We start from the raw sequence: 13,129 nt of genomic DNA on the forward strand, positions 1-13,129 counted from the left end.
GACCATTATAATCAAATGGCCTTCTACGGAGTACACTACTCAGGCAGTTTTTTTGTAAGCTTGCTGTAAATTGTGATCTCCAAGTACCGGAACAAAGTTCAGCAGCAGTAAAATACAACCATGTAATATCACAACATTGGTATTATGTAATTGATCCCACATGCAAGAAAACACATCTGTAATTGCTAATGGTTATTATCAAATAATAAGTTTCAAACATCTATACTTGCAATCTAGAGCATGCATTACTCCCCACTTGAAAAATTCAAATAAGGATCAAAGTTTTGCATATTGGAATTGAGAATAAGTTACATATGTTGGCTATAAAAGACAATCAAGATAGTTGAAAGTACTCTAATCCTTATCCAGAAGACCTGCCTCTTGAAAGTATCCAACAGTGTCAGCAAGGGTCTCTTCTAATGACCTGTATTTCCAACCCAATCTTTTCAATTTCTCTGAACTCATCTTCAATTCTTTCTCTGCCTCCATATAACTGCCAGTAGAAAAATAAATAAATGGGTATAGTATAAGTGGGGATAAGAGGTATTATGCTGAACTATTGTACTAAAGAAACTTACTTCATGGGATAATTGTAGTTAGGGTACATGCTCCTCAACTTTTCAACCAGATCGTGGACTCCAATCGAATGAGCTAAACATATGTATCTTCCAGATGCTTTTTGTTTCTCATATACAAGAAGCAAGGCTTCAGCTACGTCGCGGACATCGACTATCAACCCCCGGAAATCGTTTTCGATTTCCTCAAATCCTGTTGTTACATAGTTATGCCAGATAATCATTCAAAAAAAAAAAAAAAAACCATTCCCATAGCATATCATGTGGAATAATCATGAGTATTTAAAGAAAAATAAACAAAATATGGATAGCAGCTGATTTTCTTAACATATCAGCCATAAAAAAATCATCTAAATATTAGCGTAACATCACAAAAAGCTAAAGGCATAACTGTTAGGATTGATTTGGAATAGAACACAGCTGTCCGTAGATATACTATCCAAAAATAGAAGTTAATCAAGCTTGTGATGAAATGTATTAGCTACATGGTGCAAGATGAAAATAGATCCTAAAATCTTTATCTTTCAACACTCCCCCTCAAGCTGGATTATGAATGTCGAATATGTCTAGTTTGCCAATAATCCTTTGTAGGCAGAATAATTTTCATGAGTATGCTAGCAAGCTGATCCTTTGATCTGCCATACAAGACAGTAAAGATCTTGACCTTAACCTATTCTCTCAGAAAGTGACAATCGACTTCTATATGCTTTGATTTTTATGGAAATCTTGGTTATGACGTGAACAAGTGTTTGGTTATAGCAATAGAGCTTCATGTGGTTATCACAATAGAGCTTCATGTGAATGTCCACCTGGTTATATGTGAGGAGTATCTTAAGCCACAAAAGCTTATAAATTGCATTAGCAAGAGCCCTGTATTCAGCCTCAAACACTAGATCTCTCCATCATAGCCCATTTCTTGCTCTTTCACGTTACTAGCTTTTCTCTCTCTTTTTTTTCACGAGACTAGATTACCCCCAACAAGGTGAAATGACCGCTTACATATCTTCCATTAGTATTGCAAGTTGGGACCAAAATTTCGGCTGAAATCAGACGAAATCAAGAATTTTATGTCGTACAAAATTTTGGCCAAAATTACCGAAATTTTGACTGAAATTTCAGTAGGGCTGAAATTTCGGGATAATATTAAATAATAGATGAATTCCAGATTTATTTGGTCTGAAATTTCAGGAAAAAAGAAATTTTGGTCGAAATTTTAGACCGTTTCGGGTTTTACCCCATTTCGATTTCGGTCTCGACCGAAACCCGAAATTTCGGATTTGGGTCGAAATTTCAAACCATGCTTGCACCTGATTTGAACCATTGCTGAAATGGCTCTGTCAAGCCATACTCGACCTAATTTTTTTAGAGTGCATACAACTTTCTTTAGCATACACACTTTTTCTTTCTCCGTCTTAGCTTAAAAAAAATATGGAAAGTCGATGAAGACTTATTCCTACAGATTACCATTAAGGCATTTTAGACATCTAACTAATGAAGAGGCTACTCATTGTTGTCGGCTAAGGAAAGAAGGTTGCCGTAGAGCTGAACTTAGCTATGGGAGAGAATGTCTCCGAATAGTCAATTTAATATAGTTGTACGAACCCTTTTGCTACCAGTTGGGTATTGTATTGCTGTATTGATCCAATAGTCTTTTGCTCGATACTGTATACCTAGTTACACCCAACACATGTTTGGTTTTTGGCAACTCAACCAGATCCCACGTGGGAACCTTCCACTATTGACAATAGGAATTTCAGTGGAAAGGAAGCAATAAAATCAACGATCCACATACACAACGAAGCACTGAGGCATTTGAGAGGGACTGTGGTGAACCAAGTTTGCCAGCATTTACATGATCCTTGAAAAGAATGGCAACATGCTGCTATATGTATTTTGAGGCATTTGAGAGGGACTGTGGATTTGGATTGTTCTATACAGTTTCCGAAGAAAAGGCAGTCAAAAGTGAGTGGTTACTCTGATTTGTATCGACAAATGATTATTTGATCCCCTGGAATAGTAAGAAATAGAATACAATCTCCAAGTTGAGTATAAGAGCTGTATATAGAGCGATGGTCATTACTAATTGACTACAACCAATCTTACATGGCTATGGGACCTCCCAGAAGAGCTTCACTAGAGGTCAGATGCTCACATCTTGTGACAACCAAAGACCATCAAGCTGTTACAAGTTTAACGCAAGGACCAAGCTATATTACACAACTCAAGAGAAAAACATAAAGATATCTCACTGAAGGACTCACAACCAACCATCACCATTATGTTGTGAACAAGCTTAATATGTCTTAAGGAATATGTTAGCCTGAGGAGGAATGTTAGATGTGGTCGAATTTTAGTGTTAGTGGTAAATCAGTCATTCTAAGTAACCACTACACCATACAATTTGTTCCCTTTTCTCCTTGTATGTAACATTGGATGATTGGACTTTCGCCTACATGTACAGGAGATCGAATGGATGTACCCTTGCAAAATAAGGGGCAAAGAGCGCTCCCATTAGTCAAAAACCGTTAAAGATGGCACAGAAAATTGCAATCAGAACGGTCTTTAATGGTTTTTGACCAATAGGGGCGCCCTTTGCCCCTTATTTTACAAGGGCACCTGTGAAGCTAGCATTACTCATAAAAGAATACATTAACTCCCTAATAACTGCATCAAATGCATAACAAGAAAGAGGAAAACAACATAAATGCATTTAGATGCACAATTTTCTTTTCCACAACACTTGCCAAGCGACACTTAATAATTAATTTCATTACCATGTTATTAAAGTCAAGAAAATGGAATGCTTTAGTATGAGTAACCTTTCAATAGATCGGTGAATATCATGCTGCTGCAATTCATGCTCGGTTGTAGCAGGGGCCCAATAATCCAGGCTGCACAAACTGTTACAACTTCGAGCTCACTTTTCTCTCCATACTCCAAAGCCTCTCTTTCTGCTGCTGTTTTGGCAAGGCAGTACCAGCCAAACACGTTCTGGAATAAAATGAAATGGGGAGCTTAGCTTTTACACAGAGATACTCTTCACATAACCAGTACATCAAAATAAATTCGTGAGTTAAAGAATGTTGAACCATATTATATAGGCCATCCATACAATGTGAGTTTTCTTTAATAAAAGGATTTTCCCTACAATCCCTATTTTGTAAAACATTTTCTAAAAAAATCAAGAATACATGCATCTAACAACTATATTTTTGAAAGGTTACTTTTATTGAGTAACCTTTACTCAATGGCTGAACTCTCGGCTGAAATGGTTGTCATTCCTTCCCTGTCAGCAGCTTCTTTCGCTAACTTATCCACGCCCTCGTTCTTTGATCGACACAAATGCTGAAATGACAGTTGACTTCAATATGCTTTGTTCGCTCATGAAAGACTGGATTTGTCGCAATATAGATGGCAAGCCTTGTTGTCATAATACAACTGTGAAGGGGAAGGAAACACAATATCAATCTTAGACACGAGTGATCTCAACCAGATAATCTCTGCACTAGCGTGTGCCATGGCTCTATATTCTGCCTCAACACTTGACTTTGCAATTACGTCATTCTTTTTGCTTTTCCATGAAACCAGGTTGCCTCCCACAAAGGTACAATACCCGGCAGTCGATCTCCTATCTGCAGGAGATCCAGCCCAATCAGCATAAAAAAAACCATTTAATTCGCATATGACCATGTCGTTTGAATAATAAGCCCTTTCCTGGTGCACCCTTCAGATATTTGAGGATTTGAACTACAGCACTCCAGTGTGAAGTACGAGGAGAGGTCATGAACTGATTGACCACCCCAGCAACATAAGAGATATTAGGACGTGTAACAGTAAGGTATATGAGCTTGCCCATAAGCCTTCTATACCTACCAGGATCCTCCAACAAGTCATCCTCTTCTGGAACTAGTTTTACGTTGGGATCCATAGGTGCAGACACAGGTTTTACACCAAGATTTCCTATTTCCTCCAACAAATCCAACTAGAGGAGTATGCCACTTCTATCCCAAGGAAGTATCCGAGACGTCCCAAGTCCTTTGTAGCAAACTCTTTTTGTAAGAAAGCCTTTAGTTTCTGAATTCCCCCTGAGTTACTACCTGTAATAATGATATACGGGAGACGGGAGACGGATGGGGAGGGGCCACGGGAGACGGAAGGGAGGGGGAGGGGTATATGAAACAGAGAGAGGAAGACGCGAGTGAGACCGCGGAATGTGGAGATGGAGAAGATGGGTTGGAGATGGAGAAAGGCTGCGAATGGACATAGAGAAGACGGGTTGGGGCGGTGCAGTAAATGGATTTGGCTTTGGGTGGAGGTTGGAGATGGAGAAGATGGAGGCTGGCGTTTTATCCCTAGGGATCGGAAACCCTAGGGCTCTGATACCATGTTACGTGAGAGAGGAAAAAGAGAAATAGTGAGTTAGGGCTGTCTCCCCCTCGCTGATTTATTTATATACTGAAAGACAAAGTACAATATCTAGAAAATATTTTACACAGAGATACTCTTCACATAACCAGTACATAAAATAAATTCGTGAGTTAAAGGATGTTGAACCATATTATATAGGCCATCCATACAATGTGAGTTTTCTTTAATAAAAGGATTTTGCCTACAATCCCTATTTTGTAAAATATTTTCTAAGAAAATTCATGAAATGGAAAAAAAAATGAAATTTTTGAAGAATTCTTCAAAAATCCCAAAATAACATATCCAACTTTTGCTGATGAAGAAAATTATGCCATTACCTAGAAATAGAATGATCAATTCTCCCTGATGTATACAATCACACAAATAAGGAGATGAAATAGATAAATTCCTCATTGCATAAGACTAACACATAGAAAGAGATAACTACAAGCATGCCCCCTTAAAGGAGTAGACATCTATCAATACCTTTTTTCATATAGTTCTGAATTCAAATTTTTTCATATGTTGTAACATAAATGCAAAAATATTTAATTTTTGAAAGATATTTAATTTTTCATATGTAGTGGCATAAATGCAAAATATTTATTGAACAAGAACTTAAGCACTTGTTTCAGTAATCATCTAGAAGATTCTATTAATATATGTAGTGAGCCTTCATGAGGATCATATAAGCAGTTCAAATTTAGTAGTAAGCTACTAAATTTTAGCAAACTAAAGCCATTTAATGGTAGATTTTGTGCAAAGAATAGTTACCTCAATTTTCTTACAATATTCCATGTCAGACCAACAATTCTCTTTCCTTGACTATATCCTGTGGCCAATTTGGATTCATCATAACAGTGACAATAGAAGACACAACTACGACCCGTTTTACTCTTGCCGCAGAACATGCCTTGAGTACATTCTGTGTACCCGTAACAGAAGGCTCTACAATATCAATCTGCAAGACATTCAATGTGAGCACATTGATGCAAGAAATTTCTCAAATAAATGCTCTTTCTGCACTATAATATGTTAAAAACCTCTATGCAAAGGAATAGTAGTTCATATAAATGACAAGTTGAATTATGAGCTGCATTCAATCTCCATCATAATTAATTGAATGGCCTAATTCTGATATAATCTTGCCTCTTTACTGGGACCATTGGGAAACGGAACTGGACATGCAACATGGATGACTCCATTACATCCGGCGATGGCAGCATATATAGAATCATAGTCTAGCAGTTCTGCTTTGAAGAGTTGTAGGTTCTCTGCCGCCTTGTCTAGCTTCTTCAAATGGGCATTTTTCGCATTATCTGACAAAGATTTTGGTGGAAATGGAGAGGTGTTATTGAACAAAATCTGAGGCGGAAGAAACTGATATGGATTTTCAATTAAAAATATTTCCAAATACATGTTTTTAAAGATAAATGAATTTAGTAGTCACATTATTTTGCAAATGGAATATGAAAGCCTCTGTTAAAGTAGAAGCCCGAATGGACCCGGATCTTAGGACATATGTGAAAATTATGGATCCATATTTGGGATCTTCCAGACATGTTCAACAACCTAATTAGAGTCAGACAAATTACAAATTACAAGGATATTTTAGTGATAGGATAATATAATATAAATTATAAGGATATTTTAATAATTACTTTTGTTACGTGCCTCGATGGGACCCACTTGTGGTGGAATAAATTAGTTTAGGTCTTAGCAATTCATAGGATTTGCTTTGTAGTGTCTGGTATGTGGAGGAGTCTTAAAGATAAAGTTTAGGGTTTCTGGATTAGCTAGGGTAAGAGTTTTAGAGGAAGTGGTAAGTGATTATTCTCTTTATAAATAACATGTATTCACTCTTTAGAAAAGGATGAAGAAAAATTGTGTATTTGTGTACAAAGGAGGACTGATCCTTCCCTCGAAGTGGATTAAGAGGCTGATCTTCCCTCTAAGAAGATCAAATCCATTGCGAATTGATTCGGGTTCGTAAATTTTTTATAGAAAATATCTAAATTATTCATGTTGAGAAAATCAGCTTGGCAAATCCGATCCGATCTTGCAAAATTAACGAAAAAGTAAAATAAACACAAACTACAAGATGAACACCAAGATTTACGTGGTTCGGCCAAGATGCCTACATCAATGGGCGAGAGCACGATCTACGAGGAAGAACCCAAAAGGGAAAACCCCAAGAAAAACCCCTTATTCTTCTTTTCTTTTCCCTCCTCTCTCTCTCTCTCTCTTTTTCTCACTCCCAAAAGCCCTAGCCCCCACACCCAAGCTAGTGAGCTTCAAGGCATTTTATACTTTAGGTATTCCTAAAACCTGAAGTTTCTATTTTGCCTTCCTGTGAAAATAGTTATTGGTGGGAAACAATGCTACTTTCCGGACAGTTTGCTTCTTGCACTAGGCCTAGGTAGTAATATAATTTGCATCGACCATTCAAAAAAAAAAAAGTGTTGGTGAGCTTAAGCTCACCAAACTTATGGTGAGCTTAAGCGCCCAATCACATTGGGGCCTACTTTGTTAGGATGATCCAAAGCATTTATTTGAAAGGCCCTTACATAGATGGGGTGTGTACCAAAAATCAGCTCCATAGGATCATCCTAACCCATCCATTTGTGGAGGTAAAAATGGACAGACATAATTTGTCCACAAATCTGCCCATTTTTGTCCTCCACAAATGGAGGGGTTAGGATGATCTTATGGAGCTGATTTTTGGTACACCCCCTATCTACGATAGGGCCTTGCAAATGAATGGTTTGGATCACCACAGAAAATGTGGGACCCATGTGATTGGGGCGCTTAAGCTCACCAACACTTTCCTCATATACATATATATATATATATATATATATATATATATATATATATATATATATATATATATATATAATTTGCATCATTTTTGTAATGATAGTAAAATAGTTTTTTGTTTTGTTGTTGGTTCCTTGCTACAGTCCTGAGTGGGGGGGGGGGGGGGGGGGGGGGGGGGGCGGGGGCGCTAGGTATGGGACTAGGTGGAACTCAGCTTGGTATGAGACATGTTTAAAGGGCCTTGCCTAACACTTTCCATCAGCTCTCTAGCCAATGGTGTATTGGTAAGGTACCTAACATTCCTAGACTCATTTAGAATGAAATTTGATTCAAAATCAAACAGGATCTGAGGAGTAATCTAAAAAATTCTTCCTCTTGCTTCAAAAAAGGAGTTCTCTAATTAGGAACCAAGCTTATCGTGACTTGGATATTGGTGGATTCGATCTGAATCCAGCCTGTTGACACCCCAATTTAGAAGCTAGAAACTATATAATTTCTGAAATGATTATAACCATTACTTGTAAATAATCATATACCAAAGATATCATAAAGTCTGAATCCTACTGCCTTTTAGTTTTTATTACTAATGCCTTTTAGTTTTTATTACTAATAACTAAAGGGTGCTCATATTCCCCCCGGCTGGCTAACGTTTTCCCACCATTTGACCTCTCTCTCTCTCTCTCTCTCTCTCTCTCTCTCTCTCTCCACACACACACAACAGGAAAGTTGGTGGGCCCAACTGAAACCGTTGGTGGAATGGTGGGCCCATCTTTGAACAACTTAGGCCCCGCCCATACCACACCATAGGATAATCCAAACCGTCCATTTGATGGGCCATAAACGTAAATAGGTTTCCCAAAATATTATTTCCATAGGCTGATCCTAGCCCTCCGATCAAAATAGAAACTACATCTTATGCAACCTCTATAGATTGTAGGGTTGTGATCATCCTACGGAAATAATTTTTGGGGCACAACCTATTTACATTGTGGCCCATCAAATGGACGGCTCGGATCATCCTATGGTCTGGACGGTCTGGACGGTACACTTCATTTTCAAAAATATGGGTGGGCCTAAATTGGTACGAACCACACCATAGGATGATCCAAACCATGGACGGCTTGGATCATCCTATGTTGTGTACGGTACGCTTCAATTTGAAAAATATCAGTGGGGCCTACGATTGGGCCTTAAAGTTAGTGTACAACCAACTCCATAGGATTATCCAAACCATGGGCGGCTTGGATCATCCTATGTTGTGGACGGGCCTTAATGTTATTGTACGACCACAGGATGATCCTAACCATTCATTTGATGGCCCAACCCTTTTAGGGGCACAACCCATTTACATTATGGCCCATCAAAGGACGGCTCGGATCATCCTATGGTCTGGACAGTACACTTCATTTTCAAAAATATGGGTGGGGCCTAAATTGGGCCTTAATGTTACTGTACGAATCACACCATAGGATGATCCAAACCATGGACGGCTTGGATCATCCTATGTTGTGGACAGTACGCTTCAATTTGAAAAAATATCGGTGGGGCCTACGATTGGGCCTTAATGTTACTGTACGACCAACTCCATAGGATTATCCAAACCATGGACGGCCTGGATCGTCCTATGTTGTGGATGGGCCTTAATGTTACTTTACGACCAACTCGTGGAACTAGGTGGAACTCAGCTTGGTATGGGACATGTTTAAAGGGCCTTGCCTAACACTTTCCATCAGCTCTCTAGCCAATGGTGTATTGGTAAGGTACCTAACATTCCTAGACTCATTTAGAATGAAATTTGATTCAAAATCAAACAGGATCTGAGGAGTTATCTAAAAAATTCTTCCTCTTGCTTCAAAAAAGGAGTTCTGTAATTAGGAACCAAGCTTATCGTGACTTGGATATTGGTGGATTCGATCTGAATCCAGCCTGTTGACACCCCAATTTAGAAGCTAGAAACTATATAATTTCTGAAATGATTATAACCATTACTTGTAAATAATCATATACCAAAGATATCATAAAGTCTGAATCCTACGGCCTTTTAGTTTTTATTACTAATGCCTTTTAGTTTTTATTACTAATAACTAAAGGGTGCTCATATTCCCCCCTGACGGCTGGCTAACGTTTTCCCACCATTCTCTCTCTCTCTCTCTCTCTCTCTCTCTCTCTCCACACACACACACAACAGGAACAGTTGGTGGGCCCAACTGAAACCGTTGGTGGAATGGTGGGCCCATCTTTGAACAACTTAGGCCCCGCCCATACCACACCATAGGATAATCCAAACCGTCCATTTGATGGGCCATAAACGTAAATACGTTTCCCAAAATATTATTTCCATAGGCTGATCCTAGCCCTCCGATCAAAATAGAAACTACATCTTATGCAACCTCTATAGATTGTAGGGTTGTGATCATCCTACGGAAATGATTTTTGGGGCACAACCTATTTACATTGTGGCCCATCAAATGGACGGCTCGGATCATCCTATGGTCTGGACGGTACACTTCATTTTCAAAAATATGGGTGGGGCCTAAATTGGTACGAACCACACCATAGGATGATCCAAACCATGGACGGCTTGGATCATCCTATGTTGTGGACGGTACGCTTCAATTTGAAAAATATCGGTGGGGCCTACGATTAGGCCTTAAAGTTAGTGTACAACCAACTCCATAGGATTATCCAAACCATGGGCGGCTTGGATCATCCTATGTTGTGGACGGGCCTTAATGTTATTGTACGACCACAGGATGATCATAACCATTCATTTGATGGGCCAACCCTTTTAGGGGCACAACCCATTTACATTATGGCCCATCAAATGGACGGCTCGGATCATCCTATGGTTTGGACGGTACACTTCATTTTCAAAAATATGGGTGGGGCCTAAATTGGGCCTTAATGCTACTGTACGAATCACACCATAGGATGATCCAAACCATGGACGGCTTGGATCGTCCTATGTTGTGGACAGTACGCTTCAATTTGAAAAAATATTGGTGGGGCCTACGATTGGGCCTTAATGTTACTGTACGACCAACTCCATAGGATTATCCAAACCATGGACGGCCTGGATCGTCCTATGTTGTGGATGGGCCTTAATGTTACTTTACGACCAACTCCATAGAATGATCCAAACCATTCATTTGATGGGCCACAATGTAAATAGGTTGTGCCCCAAAAATCATTTCAATAGGATGATCACAACCCTACAATCTATAGAGGTTGCATAAGATGTAGTTTCTATTTAGATCGGAGGGCTAGAATCAGCATATGGAAATGATATTTTGGTACGCAACCTATTTACGTTTATGGCCCATCAAATGGACAGTTTGGATTATCCTATGGAGTGGTATGGGCGGGGCCTACGTTGTTCAAAGATGGGCCCACCATTCCACCAATGATTTCCGTTGGGCCCACCAACTGTTCCTGTTGTGTGTGTGTGTGGAGAGAGAGAGAGAGAGGTCAAAATGTCAAATGGTGGGAAAGTGACACATACGTTAAATCCTAACGTTTTAACGTTAGCCAGCCGTCAAGGGGGGGAAATAGCCTGGGGGGGGGGCGGAGGGAATATCAGCGCCCTAACTAAAATATGATATGTACTGAGTATATTTAATAAATTAATTTATCTTCATTTACCATTCAATTTTTTTCCATATCTTCATTTCTTTTTGTTTTGAACTTCTCTAAGGGTCCGTTTAAATTGAAAAAGAAAAATCAAAATCAAAGTAAAAGGACACATTTCCTTTTCCTATCATTGTTTGGTTGCTTACTATTCACATGACAATCCTGGTCGGCTGTAATTTTTCCAAATGCAAATCCTTTTCACTGCTTGAATTTCCTCTCAAATCAGGAGGAAAAGGAAACTAATGAAATTGGAATCTTTAGCATTCAAACAAAATGAAATGGAAATCTTCTATGTACCTTTCCATTTACGTACTGTTTGGATTGCAAGAAAAACATTTTTGATGAAAAAATTTTCTTGGTTTTTTTTTTTCTTTCCACGATTTAGAAGGAAATGTTATGATTATGGTTGATTTAAAGGGATATTATAATAAATAGAAGGTCTCACAATTAAAAATTGAATAGGGTTGGTTTAAATTATCTTTTTTTTTGTGTGTAAAAAAGGCAGGGAGTTTAAGAAATATTTTTCCTTTCCAAACTTTTTCAGAAAATCCCTGCAATCCTAACAGGACCTAAGTACATCCAAATGGACCCTAGGCATAAATCTGCCGATCTAACCCCTTTCTCCCCCAAACCAAATCGTTTCCCAGAAATCAAAATCTATTGGCATGTTCTACAGAGCTGCTTTCATCTTTGACTCTCCACAATCGTATCAACAGTTCTACTAGGACTCCCTTAAATCAATTTCCTTCAAATTTAACAGGCACCCAGAAAAGTAAATAAGAGTGTATATATCATCTCCCTTTACAAGAATCTGGCGTTGATTTTTGAAATTTGTTTGAGCTTCTACTTGAAATCAGATAAGATTGGAGCTGAATCCAGCTCAATTTTATAGCAAAAGCTCATCAAGAACAAACCCAAGTTCAATCTCAACCAGTTTAGTTGAAAACTAAGAGAACTTTTAGGTGTAAACAAATGGTCTAAAAGTTTATTAGTTGAGACAACCAATTGGATTATAGGCTGCTATAGGAGAAGTAGTTTCCAGATTACCAGTTTTACGTAGTCATCATACAAGTGAGCACATGCTGAGAGTTATACAACTTTGGTAGTCTAAAGGCTAATATTAACAAAAAGGGTACCTGGATCTCTAACAGTTCCATGCACTATGTAACCCTCAGAGAGAAAAAGCTTCACAACCCATGAAGCCACATATCCTCCTGCTCCTGTTACACACACTCTTCCCTTCTCCATTTCAATGGCCCTTCTCTCTCTCTCTCTCTCTCCCTCTCTCTCTCTCTCTCTCTCTCTCTCTCTCTCCCTCTCTCTATAAACCAGACTCTTGAAATAAGTGATAGATCATGGATATCACCATGCTTTGGCTTATTTATAGACTTTTCACTGTGTTTATATCCCACCACGTGGAAAACAAAGATTCTATGGTCTTGGCTTTTATGTTGAACTTTATGTACTAGGACGGCTATAATGGCACAAAGAAAGTACTAGCATTCTTGGCCCATGAAATCCAAACATCAGGTGTGAAATGGTGGTCCCTACCCTATGCATGGGCTTTGTGTGGAGATTGTGGGACCCACAACAGATGCATGTATTTGAATTAATCTTAAACCAACAGGGCGTTTGATTACTAAAGGGATATAAAAATGGTAAAATTAAAGTTTCAAACTTATTTTCTATCTTAGGGA

The 13,129-nt window shown here is 38.6% G+C and overlaps 1 pseudogene across 1 annotated transcript; it reads right to left on the minus strand.

Annotated features, from left to right (window-relative positions):
• Window positions 1-223: 223 nt before the first annotated feature.
• Window positions 224-12,755, minus strand: LOC143850428 (cinnamoyl-CoA reductase 2-like; annotated as a pseudogene). Its single transcript, XR_013235988.1, has 6 exons — window positions 12,569-12,755; window positions 6,132-6,301; window positions 5,757-5,943; window positions 3,395-3,566; window positions 579-768; window positions 224-493 (listed from the first exon to the last, which is right to left on the minus strand). The product of XR_013235988.1 is annotated as a cinnamoyl-CoA reductase 2-like (transcript).
• Window positions 12,756-13,129: the final 374 nt, after the last annotated feature.

The sequence above is a fragment of the Tasmannia lanceolata genome, unplaced genomic scaffold (genome assembly GCF_043159265.1).
Source record: "Tasmannia lanceolata isolate RefF3 unplaced genomic scaffold, GAP_Taslan_0.1 ptg000003l, whole genome shotgun sequence".
In the NCBI taxonomy this organism is placed as follows: domain Eukaryota; kingdom Viridiplantae; phylum Streptophyta; class Magnoliopsida; order Canellales; family Winteraceae; genus Tasmannia; species Tasmannia lanceolata.